Genomic DNA, 12,776 nt, shown 5'->3' on the forward strand with positions numbered 1-12,776 from the left:
TTGCATTAATAACTAAGTGATTAAAGTTAATACCACTAGTATTGGGATAAACTGACATCTCGTGTGCCTCCTGATACTGAGAAGGACACAACATCACCTGAGTAGTGTCCCCTCCAAAATGTGTAACCTAAATCTCATCATGAGGAAACATCAGACATTTAACAAAATTACCGGTCTGCATTCTTTAAAAAAAATCATTGTCAAGAAAGACAGAAAAAAAAGCTGAGGAACTGTTCTATTTTGAAGAAAACTAAAGAGACTACTGCATGTGATACATAATAATGGATTGGGTCTTGTCCCAGGCATTGGGAAAAAAGGAGTTATATAATGCTACAAAAGACATTATTGGGACAATTATCAAAAATTGAATATGGACTGTGAATTAGATTTATTAAATTTATTGATTTTTATTATCATACTGTGGTTACATAAGTAAATGTCTGTGTCCAAGGAAATGCACACTGAAGTATTTAGAGAGAAATCGACACATTGCTCCAACTTACTCTCAGAGATTACATAAAAACAAACTAGATAGATATATAGCTAGATGACAAAGCAGATGGGGCAAACTGTAAACAGTTGAGGAATCTGGAAAGAAGATTATGATTGTCTCATTCTATTCTTGCAATTTTTCCATAAGTTTGAATTCTAAACCAAAATTTTAAAACCATAGTATTTTTTTAACTTAATTGTGCCCATTGAGAATTAAAGCCTATTTTGCTATAATGGGCAAAGTTGTTCTAGGTGTGTCAGAGCAGAACATTCATATTAGAAGGCCAAACCTTAGAAATTTATCCACATTGATTAAATTATAAAGAGAAATTATTATTGTAACTAATCCCTCTCCCCCAAGAAAAGGTAATTTATAGTATATTTGTGAGCCATTGGAATTCTTTATGTTAAATGTACTATATGCATTCAGGATATTGATATTTTAAGTGAATGCACTTAAAGGATATTCATAGATAAGCTATTTCAAAAGCTTTACATTACATCCATTCTCCGCTCCCACCACCCCCACCCCCACCATGTGCCACACATTTCCACATCCTTCACCCCCCCATTTTACCTCGTTACTTCAAGTGTAACAAAACCTTTACCGAGGAACATTTCCCCCTCTGTATTTTATACTAAATCATTGTCACTGTTTTATAAAGGTAATAGAGTTTGTATCAAATTGAGAAACATGTTTTTAAAATAATTTTGTACTAAGAAATTGCCTAGTTTTTTTGCTTGCCTTGTGGCATAAATTACTGCAATAATTTTTTTTTAAATAGAATAATTAGGGTGGGCCATGGTGGCTCAGCAGGCAGAGTTCTCGCCTGCCATGCCAGAGACCTGGGTTCGAATCCCAGTGCCTGCCCATGCAAAAAATAAAAAAATAGTAAATAATTTTTAAAAAATAGAATAATTATTAAAATATCCTCACTTTAAAAAAATTTTATTTATCACAAGTTTTAAAATCCTAATATTACATATATATATATATATTTACATTATGTTTCACTTCTTTTACCTTTCTCAAAGTATGAGGTATGCCCTCATTATACTGATAGGCTATATAGTTTTTATTCTAAAAAATGTGCTATGAATATTTTTCTCTTCAAAATCAAACACTTTTTGGTTGATTTGACAATAAGAATTGATAAGTCAAAGTAAAATTCGGTGGACTAAATCGTATTATTATTTCAGGATATTTACCACTTAATACACAAATCAGGAGACTAAGAATATCATACATTCAGATATCACCTGCTGTAATTTCTTAATCTAAGAGTCTAAAGCAAAAGCAAAAGCATAGGTAAAAGGGATAAATTAAGAGGCCAAATATATGTAAATATGCGAGTATGTTTTAAACTGGATTTCACAATTATGTTGATGCTTCCATATAAGAAGGAATAATATTCTTAATATTATAAATGTTGAGAGAGCTATAGGATTGTTTCCTCATGGAAAATTTAATAGTATTTTAAAGGAAGGGTAAATGTATAAACATTTAAGCAAAGATTTACTTTTATCTTGTGCTGAATCTTAGTTTTTTTTTATTCCACCAAACATTTTATAATCTACGTCAAAATGTATTGAGTAAAACAGTTTAATAATATTGTTCATATTATTTCTATGAGAAAATTATCGTGTGTCATTATTTAAAATTATTTTATAAAATTAAATCCTAGAGCTCTTATTTACATCGGAAGATTTTACCAATAATATCGACACACTTTTTTCTCATTTACATTTTTTTAGCGAGAATATAATTCTCATACCAACATGTGAAGCCAGAATTTTTATTGTAACATATGCAAAAAGAAAATGAAACTCATCCTTACTGTGTTTCTGTAATCTAAATATAAGGCTACTCTGTATCAATAAACAGCAGATGGGGGGATAAAAACACTGTAGGAGGCTAGAGTATAAGTACTAGGTTAATTCTTCCAGAGCTTCAAAACTTTGAAAATTTTGCTAAAACTTCCCTAAACTGTCTGATCTCTTAGGAAGAAATTATTGGATGTCCTTTATAACTTAGCATGGGAAAGAATGACACAGAATCCCAGGTTAAGGTCTGTTTATTATACAGACGGTTTGTATCATCTTACACTTAGTTTGAGAGCCCTTTTTGGATCTCCTAATGTATGATTTCAAAGAAATGGTTCAATCAGGAATGAAAAAGTGTCCTTTTTTTTCCCTCCACCAGTGTTATAATTATGTCCATCCTATAAAAGCATCAATATATTAAATTCACCCTTGGTGTTGGTATTTGACTATACTGTTGTAAAAGCTGCTTTGGCTTACATATATTCATTCATTCAGCATAAATCATGAATATATGTCCCTACCAAAGGCTCCAAATAGCTACTGTATTTGATAATGATAAATCTATGGTTTTGAATTTTTTTTTTTTTTAACATGGGCAGGCACCAGGAATCGAACCCAGGTCCTCTAGCATGGCAGGCAAGCATTCTTGCCTGCTGAGCCACCATGGCCCGACCAAATCTATGGTTTTGGACTGCAGTGTACAAAGATGTAATTTGTAACAAGTTAAAAAACAAAGTAGGGGCATAGAGGGGTTATGGGAACAGTGTATATGCATGCTATTCAAGTTAAATTAGCATCAAATCAAATGTGACTGTTATGGTTTTAGGATGTTAAATTTTAATGCATGGTAGACACAAATAAAATATATGAAGAAATATATACAGAAAGAAATGAGAATGGACTCAAAATGTATAATACATAAAAACAAACAAATATTAATGTAGGCATTAACAGAAGAGTTGAGAAACAAAAAAGGTATAAGACTTACAAAGACCACATAGCAAGATGGCAGAAAAAAGCCCTGCATTATCAGTAATTACTTTAAATATAAATGAATTAAACTCTCCAATGAAAAGGCAGATATCAGCAGAATAGATAAAAAGCATCACCAAACTTTATGCTGCTTACAAGGGACTAATCTTAAATTGAAAGACACAAGTAGGATCACAGTGAAAGGATGGAAAAATATATACCATGCAAATAGTAACCAAAAGAAAGGTGGACTAGCTATACTAATTCAGATAAAATAGACTTGAGATCAAAACTGGTATGAGGTACAAAGGTATTGATGGAAGGGTCAATTCGAGAAGAGGGCAAAATGATTATAAATGCATATGCATCTAATGACAGGGCCCCCAAATATATGAATATGGACAGATATGAAGGGAGAAATAGACAGTCTACATCAATAGTAGGAAACCTCAATACACCCCTTCAATAATTCATATCAATATGGAATATTGACAGAATATCAATATGGAAATAGAACTAAACTATAAACCAAACAGACCTAAAAAACATACATAGAACACTTCAACGAGAAGAATACACATTCTTCTCTAGTGCACATGGGTGAATTCTTGTGATAGCCCATATGTTAGATCACAAAACAAGTCCCAATAAATTGAAAAATACTGAAAGCGTGCAGTTTCTTCCCACACAACAAAGGAATAAATCTGGGAATCAATAGCAGAGGGAAAAATGGAAAATTCACAAATATGTGGAAGTTTAACAACACAAACTTAACCTATGGGTCAAAGAAGTCACTCAAAAAACACCTTTTATAATCTTTTCAAATTGTCTCTGAGCTTCTTCACAGTTTGACCTTCCTATCAAGAAGAGCAACCCAATGTGAACATGAAATGCCTGGTCCTTTCCATCTTTTCTGAGCATGTGCCTTGTCCTGGGTTTGTGCTTGCTCCTAGCCATACGAATTACCCCCTTTACAGAAATTCAAATGCCCCCTGTAATCCTATGAAATAGACTTTCTGTTTCTGCAGGGTGCTCTATAACTTAAAGCAGGAGATTCTTTGCCACACATCACTTTATTTTTTACACTGTTTTAGCTGTGTGCAGGCTGCATCTGCCTGCAGAGCAATTTCTGGGAGCTCTAGCCAAAGTTTCCTTAGATTCAGCTTTTCAGGTTGCCACCTAATAGATTGTCATAGACATACAGGCACACCAGTATGCACATAAGGTACTCTGCTCCCTCCAGAACAGATCCAGGGGCTGCCAGTGGTCATGCAGGCTGCCTCCACACTGCACCAGAAAGAGGGTCAGCAACAGTGCCAGGAGCTTCTCCTGTGTTTAAATCTGTGTTTCCTCAATTCAGCCTGCAACCAGTTACTGCAATCCTTTAACTATTTTCTGGAGTTTTGAGGAAGATGGTTCTACCAGTTTTTTCTAGTTGTTCAAAGATTCTGTAGGGAAACAGCACCATAGAGCATCTTACACTGCCCTCTTGGTCAACTGGAATCCATAGTATTGCTTTTGATTTACCTTTTTTGCCAGGTGGATGCAATTCTGCTCTCTTGTACCTGGACATTCCTACCACACTAGCCCTCAGTCCACAAGTCAGGGAACCAGTACGAGGGTTCTGCCTATTGCTGAGTATTTCTATTCCAATTATGCATTCTTGAATTTGGGAAATAACCACAGAATGGGCTCAGGGACCCACTGTACCCACCAGGAGAAAGACCTTAGTTAAAACTCCATTGCGTGCTCGCCTCAGCAACACAGATACTAAAATTGGAACGAAACAGAGAAGATTAGCATGGCCCCTGCGCGAGGATGACATGCAAATTCGTGAAGCGTTCCATATTTTTAAGAAAAAATAAAATAAAACTCCATCGATCACCTGACCTCCATAAGCCCCTAGTGGTCCACAGTGATGGTTTGGGTCCTCCGGAATTCATTTGAGCCAGTGTCTAATAATCCCTGAAATGTCTGATCATTTCCTTTTCCTCAGTGCACAGGCATCCTAGTAAAATGCCATAGGGCCCTTTGGGGAAGATTAGGAACAAGATTAACAGTATAAATTTTTGAAGGGTAGCAGACTCCTTCCCCAAGGAATCCCAGCCTCCCTTTCATTAAAGAGGTCCTGGATCTTTAAACAGTCTCAAGTCTGGGAATTGATTGAGGTGCCATGACTTTCTTGTTTTTGTGATTCAAGTTGGACTTTTGTTATTTGACTTAGAACTCTCTGTTATAACCGATCAGGTAAGACTTTAGTAGACTGCCCATCTGTTTCACTTCTAGGTACACCATCAGTGCCATAGATCTTTGCATGCCAGTCTGTTCTCATTACTTCTTTGACTCTGCTGTCCCATATGGTAGCCATCCCCATCTTATCTTTGACAGTTAAGACTACCACTTGGCTCCTGCCAACCTGCAATTCAAAAATCCCCATTGTGTTTAAGGATCAAAGTTCAGTGACAGAAATTCTCACAGTGGTATCAGTGGTATCTGCAGTGGCCTGCAGAGAAGAGCACCCACAGAGCTCTTCATAAATGATGGAACTGCTCGCGCAAATTTATTCCTCACGGTCCTGTTGAAAGGTTGTCTCTGGACATTCCTGGGTGTATGAGCAGGTCTTATGTGATAGATCTACTCTAACATTTCAATCTTTCTAAGCCTACATTATAACAAGGCAGTTCTGGCATTTCAGCCTCAGGCAGCGTAGGCCACCTTTTGGTACATTCTTCAGCCAACCACCCAAACAAACAGAACTCTTCCTAACCCCTTGAGCTACAACATTGAATCCAAAATCTCTGTTAATGGGCCATATCAATAAATTCAGCCTGATCCAACTTTCTGTTCTCCTACTATTATCTCACACCCTTAATATCCATTCCCACACACATTCCCCTGATTTCTATTTAAATTAGAAAACTAATGCAATTGTTTTGGAGGTTAGCACATCTCCTCATGGGTCACACTTTATACCTCTCTAGTTAATGATCTGGAAGAAAAGAAGGATGGTGGAGTGGGTCATGAAAGAAATTAGCAGTGTCTTGCAAGCCAACCACATCAGGGCATTCCATTACAATTTCTTCTGGTGAAACAGGGCTAATCTCTCAGATGGAGCTGTGATGGCTGTGCCTCAGGGGAAGCAGTTATAGGTTTATTAGGCATAGCAGGGTTTTAATCTCTTCAGGTGGAGGCAGGACGGCCAATTCTTCAGGGCAGACCGTTACAGTTTTATCTGGCAAGAAAAACTTGTGTGGGAATTCAATTTGCATTGTACTTCAGCCACTCCTACAATGAGACTCTGGATCTAGTTTTCAGAAATGTTAAGCCCCATACTACAAGAAATAAGAGTCTCTTTCAGGGCACACATATAAGCTTTTATATTCTTCATATGGTGCTTAAGCTGGGAATTCAAAACCTTGAGCACATCCCTTTCTTTAACTGTATCCAGTGTATTTAAGAACAACCAGTGAATATCATTATTCTAACTCCACAAAACTCTGATATATATCAAATACACCGTCACCCAGAGCCTTTGCATCTTAAAAGCATTTGAGTGGGAATATCCAGTGGTGATATTTTGTGTATCTGTATGGCAATCCATGCCATGGACTATTGGTGCCATCTTGATAATTGGAAATATAGTCATTAGTGGGCTTTTAATAATATCACATTAGTAACCAGTTCCATAATCCCCCAGAACTAACTTAGAAATCTCACCCTTAATATTCTGTTTCTCAAGAATTACTCTCAGTACCAAAATCTGTATTATTCAGTGTTCTCCGAGAAAACAGAACTGACAGGGTTTATTTATTTATTTATATTTATATAAATGTGTATGTGTTTTTACATATTATGAAATTTATTAAAGGAATTGGTTCATATAACCATGGAGATTGGCAAATTCAAATTCCGTCAGTCAGGTCACAGGTTGGGAATTCCAATGAAGGTTTTGATGCATTCCCCAGGAAAAGCTAACCAGCTGAAATCGAGATAGAAATTCTTTCTGATTGCTGAAATCTTCACTTCTCTCTTTAAGGCCTTCAACTGTTTGGATGAGACTCTTCTTATTGCTTAAGGCAATTTTCTTTGTTGACTGTGAATGCAATCAGCCAGATATAATGAACTGAGTAATGATTTAAATCAAAATACCCTTATAGTAACAATCAAGACAGTGCTTGCTTGGCCAAATAACTGGATACCATAACCTAGCAGGTTGAAAAATGAACTTAACCATCCCAGATCTCATGGGTTTCAAAAGTTTGAAGCAGTGGTTCTCAAATCTGGTTTGCACATTAGTAAAACCTGGTCAGGTTTCTCAAACTTTACAGTGCATAAGACTCACTTTAGGGTCTTACTAAAATGCAGATTTTTTGCTCAATAGGTCTTCTTAATAAGGCCTGAGATTCTGCATTAACAACAATCCCCCAGTTAATGCTAATGCTAATGCTCCAAGGATCTCTTGAATAGCAAGAATTTAGGCACTTTAAAAAAATTACTGGTCCCAGCCCCAACCCCAACCCCAATCAGTAAATCAAAGTTTCTGGAGATGGGCCCAGCATTGATGTTTTTAAAAACCTGACATGATTCTAATATGCAGACATAGGTGAAAACTATTAGTTTGGGGATTGAGATAACATCTGAGCCCAATTAACCTAATACCTAACAATTGTTTAACTAGGAGAATCTTGCATTCTAGGTCATGTAAGTTATTATCTTTGTATAGGTTCAAAAGACTTATTCTTGAGCAAAACTTTTATAAATCTTTAATCTTCATTGGCTCTACCCTGTAAGTCCATATAAAGTGATCTTCAACCTACTAAAGCTACTTATAGTTATTTCCTAAGAAATACAGGCAATAAAGTATATAGCTAAAATAATTATATTACAAACATGGAGCCCCAGGAGCATTGTTCAAGAAGCAGTAAGGAACTTAATTCTTCCTAATATTTTACAATTTGGAGTTGAAACACTAGATTCTGATAACAACATCACCGACTTTCAGAGTAATCACTTAAACATTTGCAATTTTATCCTCAGCTAAAAAATTATTCTTTAATATTACACACTTTAATGAGATGGTTTAATGATTAATGACTTTATCATACCATTTTGTCTCTGGGGACACATTGTGTCTTGATAGACAGCAGAGAGGAGTGCCTCATCTTCCTAAAGTCTCTAGGTATATGCTTATACCTGGTAACCCTGGAGTAACTTTACTGCCTACACACGTAGAATCCATATTGTTCTTTTCTGTAGACTAATATTCCCTTGAGCTTTATAGAGTGTCATAATATAATAACTATAACTGGATATACCGTCCTTCCATTCCATTTCTGCCTAAGGCTGGTAGAATTGTTGTACCCTAGCCTTGCTCTTCTCTTTACACAAAAATACATGATTTTCATTTTGTTGTGATAAAATACATATAAAAAGACATGTTTTAACTCCTTTCTTAAATATCCTTTTACTAAGGTGTTTCAGTTTATATATTTTTAACTGCCTTAATAGTTGGTTGATAAATTCTTATTGAACACTTTGTAAATGTAATGTACAATTTAAACTGATATTAAAAGAGGAGAAAATTAAAGTCTAGCCCCTCGTAACCTGAAGATGACAGATCTGTTCCTTTGTCCTGGCATTGCAATAGAAATGTACCTCCTTTTAGGACTTGTAAAACAATGATACTGAGGAAGATGATTTCTCAGACAGATGTACAAACTGGTACAAAAGATAGAAAATAATAATAACTAGTATGCTATCCTATTGGAATTGTCATATCTAGCTTCTAGCTTTACACCAGACATACATATGACTATAATTATATTTCAGACCATTTATTTTTTTACTTATATCTATGCTTTTTTCCCTTATTTTTAGAGAACAATACTCTTAAATACTTGATCACTTGTCCGACTTAAGGATATCATATTAAATTCAATTATTTAATCCTCTTAAATTGATTTAACCCCGGCTATCTACAACTTTATGTTAATATTGATCTGAATGCCAAAGCCTTGGACTTCTCTCCTATTTTAGCATTCTTTCCAAAGTATAATGCATGTCATGAATGAAAATATCATAAACACCAGATCCAAAATGCATGTGTTAGGCCTACTACTGCTTAATCAATCTCTAATAATTTATATGGAAGAGCTTGGGATAAAATCATTTTACTTTCTACATTTTTTTGTCAGTCAAAATTCTTGTTTGCAAATAACGGAATCATCTCTGGCCAGTGTAACCAGAAAAGGAATATGTGAAAAGGTTTTAGATGGCTAACAAATTCCAGCAGGACCAGAGAGCCAGTTCTGAAGCTTCCCAGCTAGAAACATTGTGCATTCACGTTCCAGGATCTGCTCCAGAAAACACACCATTATCATTGGCATGTTTATCATGCATGAGTCCAAACCCTACTGTCATCCCCAACGAATCCAATGCCTCTGCCAACAAATTGAGTTCTCCAAGAATAGTTGCATCCCTAGGTTGCATACTTCCAATTCCATCTCACTCTGTGGATTTGATTCTAAAATCAAGGGTACTTGGCTAGCTGTAAGGTAGTCTTAGAATGCTCATTTTCTTTTCTCTCTTTTTAAATTAGAGAAGTTTTAGGCTTACGGAAAAATCATGCATAAAATACAGAGTTCCTATATACCACCCTGTTAGTAATACCTTGCAATAGTGTGGTACATTTGTCACAAGTGATGAAAGAATATTTTTATAATTATAATATATAGTCCATGGTTTGTATTACATTCACTGTTTGTGTTGTATAGTCTTATGTTGTTTTCTTTAAAATTTTGATTCCAGCAACATGTATACAGTCTAAACTTTCCCCTTTTAGCCACATTCAAATATATAATTTAGCACTGTTAATTATGTTCACAATATTGTGCTATTGTCACAACTATCCACTACCTAAGGAACGCTGGTTTTCTGATTTCTGCCTTAAGAACATTGGATTCATAGTGTAGAAAATTACCAAACTTTAGGGAAAGTATTCACAATTTGGAGGCAACCACAGATAACAGATGTCCACATTTACCAATATACCAAATTAATTTTTGTTGAAACCTTCATGTGTCATTTTAATTGTGTATCGGTCACGTACAGGTCACTGTTATTCTGAAAAATTTATCCCTCTTTTTCCCTATAATCAAACAAATTATATCCTCAATGAAACACTCACCAGATGTTAGCTCCTCTAACCATCATCACTCATGCTTGAACTCAAAGAGATGAGCATATCTGGGGGTGTAAAGCAATGTTTCTCAACCTCAGCTCTATTAATATTTTGGACCAGATAATTCTTTGTTGGAGGGAGCTGAAAGAAGGGAAGAGAAGGAAAGTTAGCTCATAGTTTGAAATTTGTACCTCAGAAATTTTGTGAATTGAGTATTTGTTTCTTAAAGTTATGATAAGAATAAATGAAATAAAAGTATCAATTTTGTTATTACATTATTTTACTTGAAAAGATACTGCCACTATACAGAAATTAGCTATTATGTAATCAAGATCTGGGATTGAGCCCGGAAGCCCTCTTTAAATAACCTTTCCATTTTTCCTTTGGTAATTCAGAGTATATTCTAGGAAATATAGATAAATTATATGAATCACACTTTTTCTTTTAATCCCTTCTGCAGTATTCATTAATCTATGCATATTTTCACTCTTTAAAATGATAGTTTCTCTGCATAAAATGATTTTATATGTTAATTCTTAACCACTCCAAGGAAAGATAAAATAGTTAATAAAAAAATCAGTTTAATGACATTAGGTTTCCTAATAAATCTCAACGGTGACCTGAGTCATATTGCCACTTCTTCACATTAACCTCCAAAGTTGCTAAGCTGTTTTAAGAGTTTAGGAGTATGCCTAGCCGAAATTGAAGAGCTACATCTAATTTCCTTATTTTAGGCATTTCTTTTACTGCCTAATAAATTATAGCTTTGTGGGTATGAGAACATGATTAAATTTCTTTTCATATTATTTAAGTAAAATAAATAATTCAGCTTTTTATGAGGTAGTTTCAGTTTTCTGTATCATAAATAGCTCATCGGCTGTGTTAGAGAGAATTTTTTCCTTTGCCGGAAATACTCTAGGTCTTTCTATTATTAAAAAAGTGAGAGAGAAAATGATTATCTTATTCTGTTTCAAAATGAGTCACTAATTCTAATCAATGCATCTTTTAAAAAGTATTCATTTTGGATAGCTTTGTCTTTAATATATCTCCATAGTGTTCATTACTTTAATTAAAATTCCCTTAGAATTTTGTGTAGTTTCAAAATAGTTTAATAACATATAGGAAAATACATATTTACAGTTGGATGATTAGGTAATTTCAAACATTTAGTTATTAGCTACACATTGACCCATTTAGAAAGAAGTAAACACCTTCCTATTTTTAATATTGATGCCATTTAAATGTTATACATTATTGAACCAAGTGAAAGCAGTTTGAGAAGACGTAGGGCATCATATTAAAATATTTGAAATTAAATATAAGAAATTGATATTCATACTGTATTCTTCCCTGTTAAAATTAAAGGAAATCTTAAATTGGAAATAAAATAGTGTAATACATTCTTTCTAAAGTCTGTATTACTGTGTTTATTTTTTTAAAAAAACTCGAATTTTAGTTATAAAAATACTAATAATACTCATTTTTAAAGCACAGAAGTGTAGTGAGTTAAAATCAGTGTGAGGATATTCATTTCCAATAGTATAACAGATTAGTTACTCCAAAGGGCTGTTCTATTACAGAACAACCAAATCCTACATAAAAGTTATATTTATTCTATTGCTAGGTTCCACAAGTAGAAGTAAAATCTCAAAGAACAGAAAAAAAAGAGATGTGCACTGAAGCTAAAACGTGAACAGTCACCATACAAGACAGATAGAGTTGTCTTAATGGCAAATGAAAATAACCAAATTTAATCCTGAATGAAAGTTGTAGGCCAACAGCTAGTTGGAGCAGCTAGAATAAATAATCCTTACTTTAAACCCAAGTGTGTTTTGTTTCCTTTTGTTACAGATTGTGTCAACCAAATATGAACTCACAATCAGGGGCCAGCAAACACCATAAATAAGAGTTAGTAAAAATAACAGATTCAGACCCTCAAGGACTAAGATATTGAAATTAGTTAACATAAAATATTAAAAGCAAATCTGAAATGTTCAAAGGATGACACAATAGATGGAATTTATAAAAATGGAAAATACAATTGTTGAAATGAAAAAAGGGGGGACTTTTAGTGGTAGTGGATGGATGTACTGGTCGGTGTCTAGTCAGAAAAAAAGAAACTGCATTTTAAACAAAGGGAATTTCATACGTGGAATTGGCAATGCAAATATTAGGAAGGACTAGAAGAACAAAAGAGAGTAAAGGAGATATGGAAGAACAAATAAAAATGATAAGCTGTGAACTCTAGAAATGTTAAAAGCCACTAGCATTCATAAGCCTAATCCCATTGAATTGCCATTGTAGTCAT

At 34.4% G+C, this 12,776-nt stretch overlaps 1 protein-coding gene, 1 long non-coding RNA gene and 1 other non-coding gene across 18 annotated transcripts in view; 2 read left to right on the forward strand and 1 right to left on the reverse strand.

Moving 5' to 3' along the window:
- MBD5 (methyl-CpG binding domain protein 5) overlaps positions 1–12,776 on the forward strand; it is a 524,034-nt gene that overhangs the window by 405,862 nt on the left and 105,396 nt on the right. The window lies entirely within an intron of this gene.
- The window catches only part of LOC143677613 (uncharacterized), a 98,916-nt gene that overhangs the window by 2,886 nt on the left and 83,254 nt on the right, over positions 1–12,776 (reverse strand). For both annotated transcript variants that reach the window (XR_013172752.1, XR_013172753.1), the window contains one exon: positions 10,475–10,609. This is a non-coding gene — a long non-coding RNA (uncharacterized LOC143677613). The remainder of the gene's footprint in view (positions 1–10,474; positions 10,610–12,776) is intronic.
- LOC143678403 (U6 spliceosomal RNA) lies at positions 5,035–5,141 on the forward strand. The gene has a single exon (XR_013173215.1). It is a non-coding gene; the product is annotated as a U6 spliceosomal RNA (small nuclear RNA).

Source organism: Tamandua tetradactyla, chromosome 3, assembly GCF_023851605.1.
Source record: "Tamandua tetradactyla isolate mTamTet1 chromosome 3, mTamTet1.pri, whole genome shotgun sequence".
NCBI classification, from domain to species: domain Eukaryota; kingdom Metazoa; phylum Chordata; class Mammalia; order Pilosa; family Myrmecophagidae; genus Tamandua; species Tamandua tetradactyla.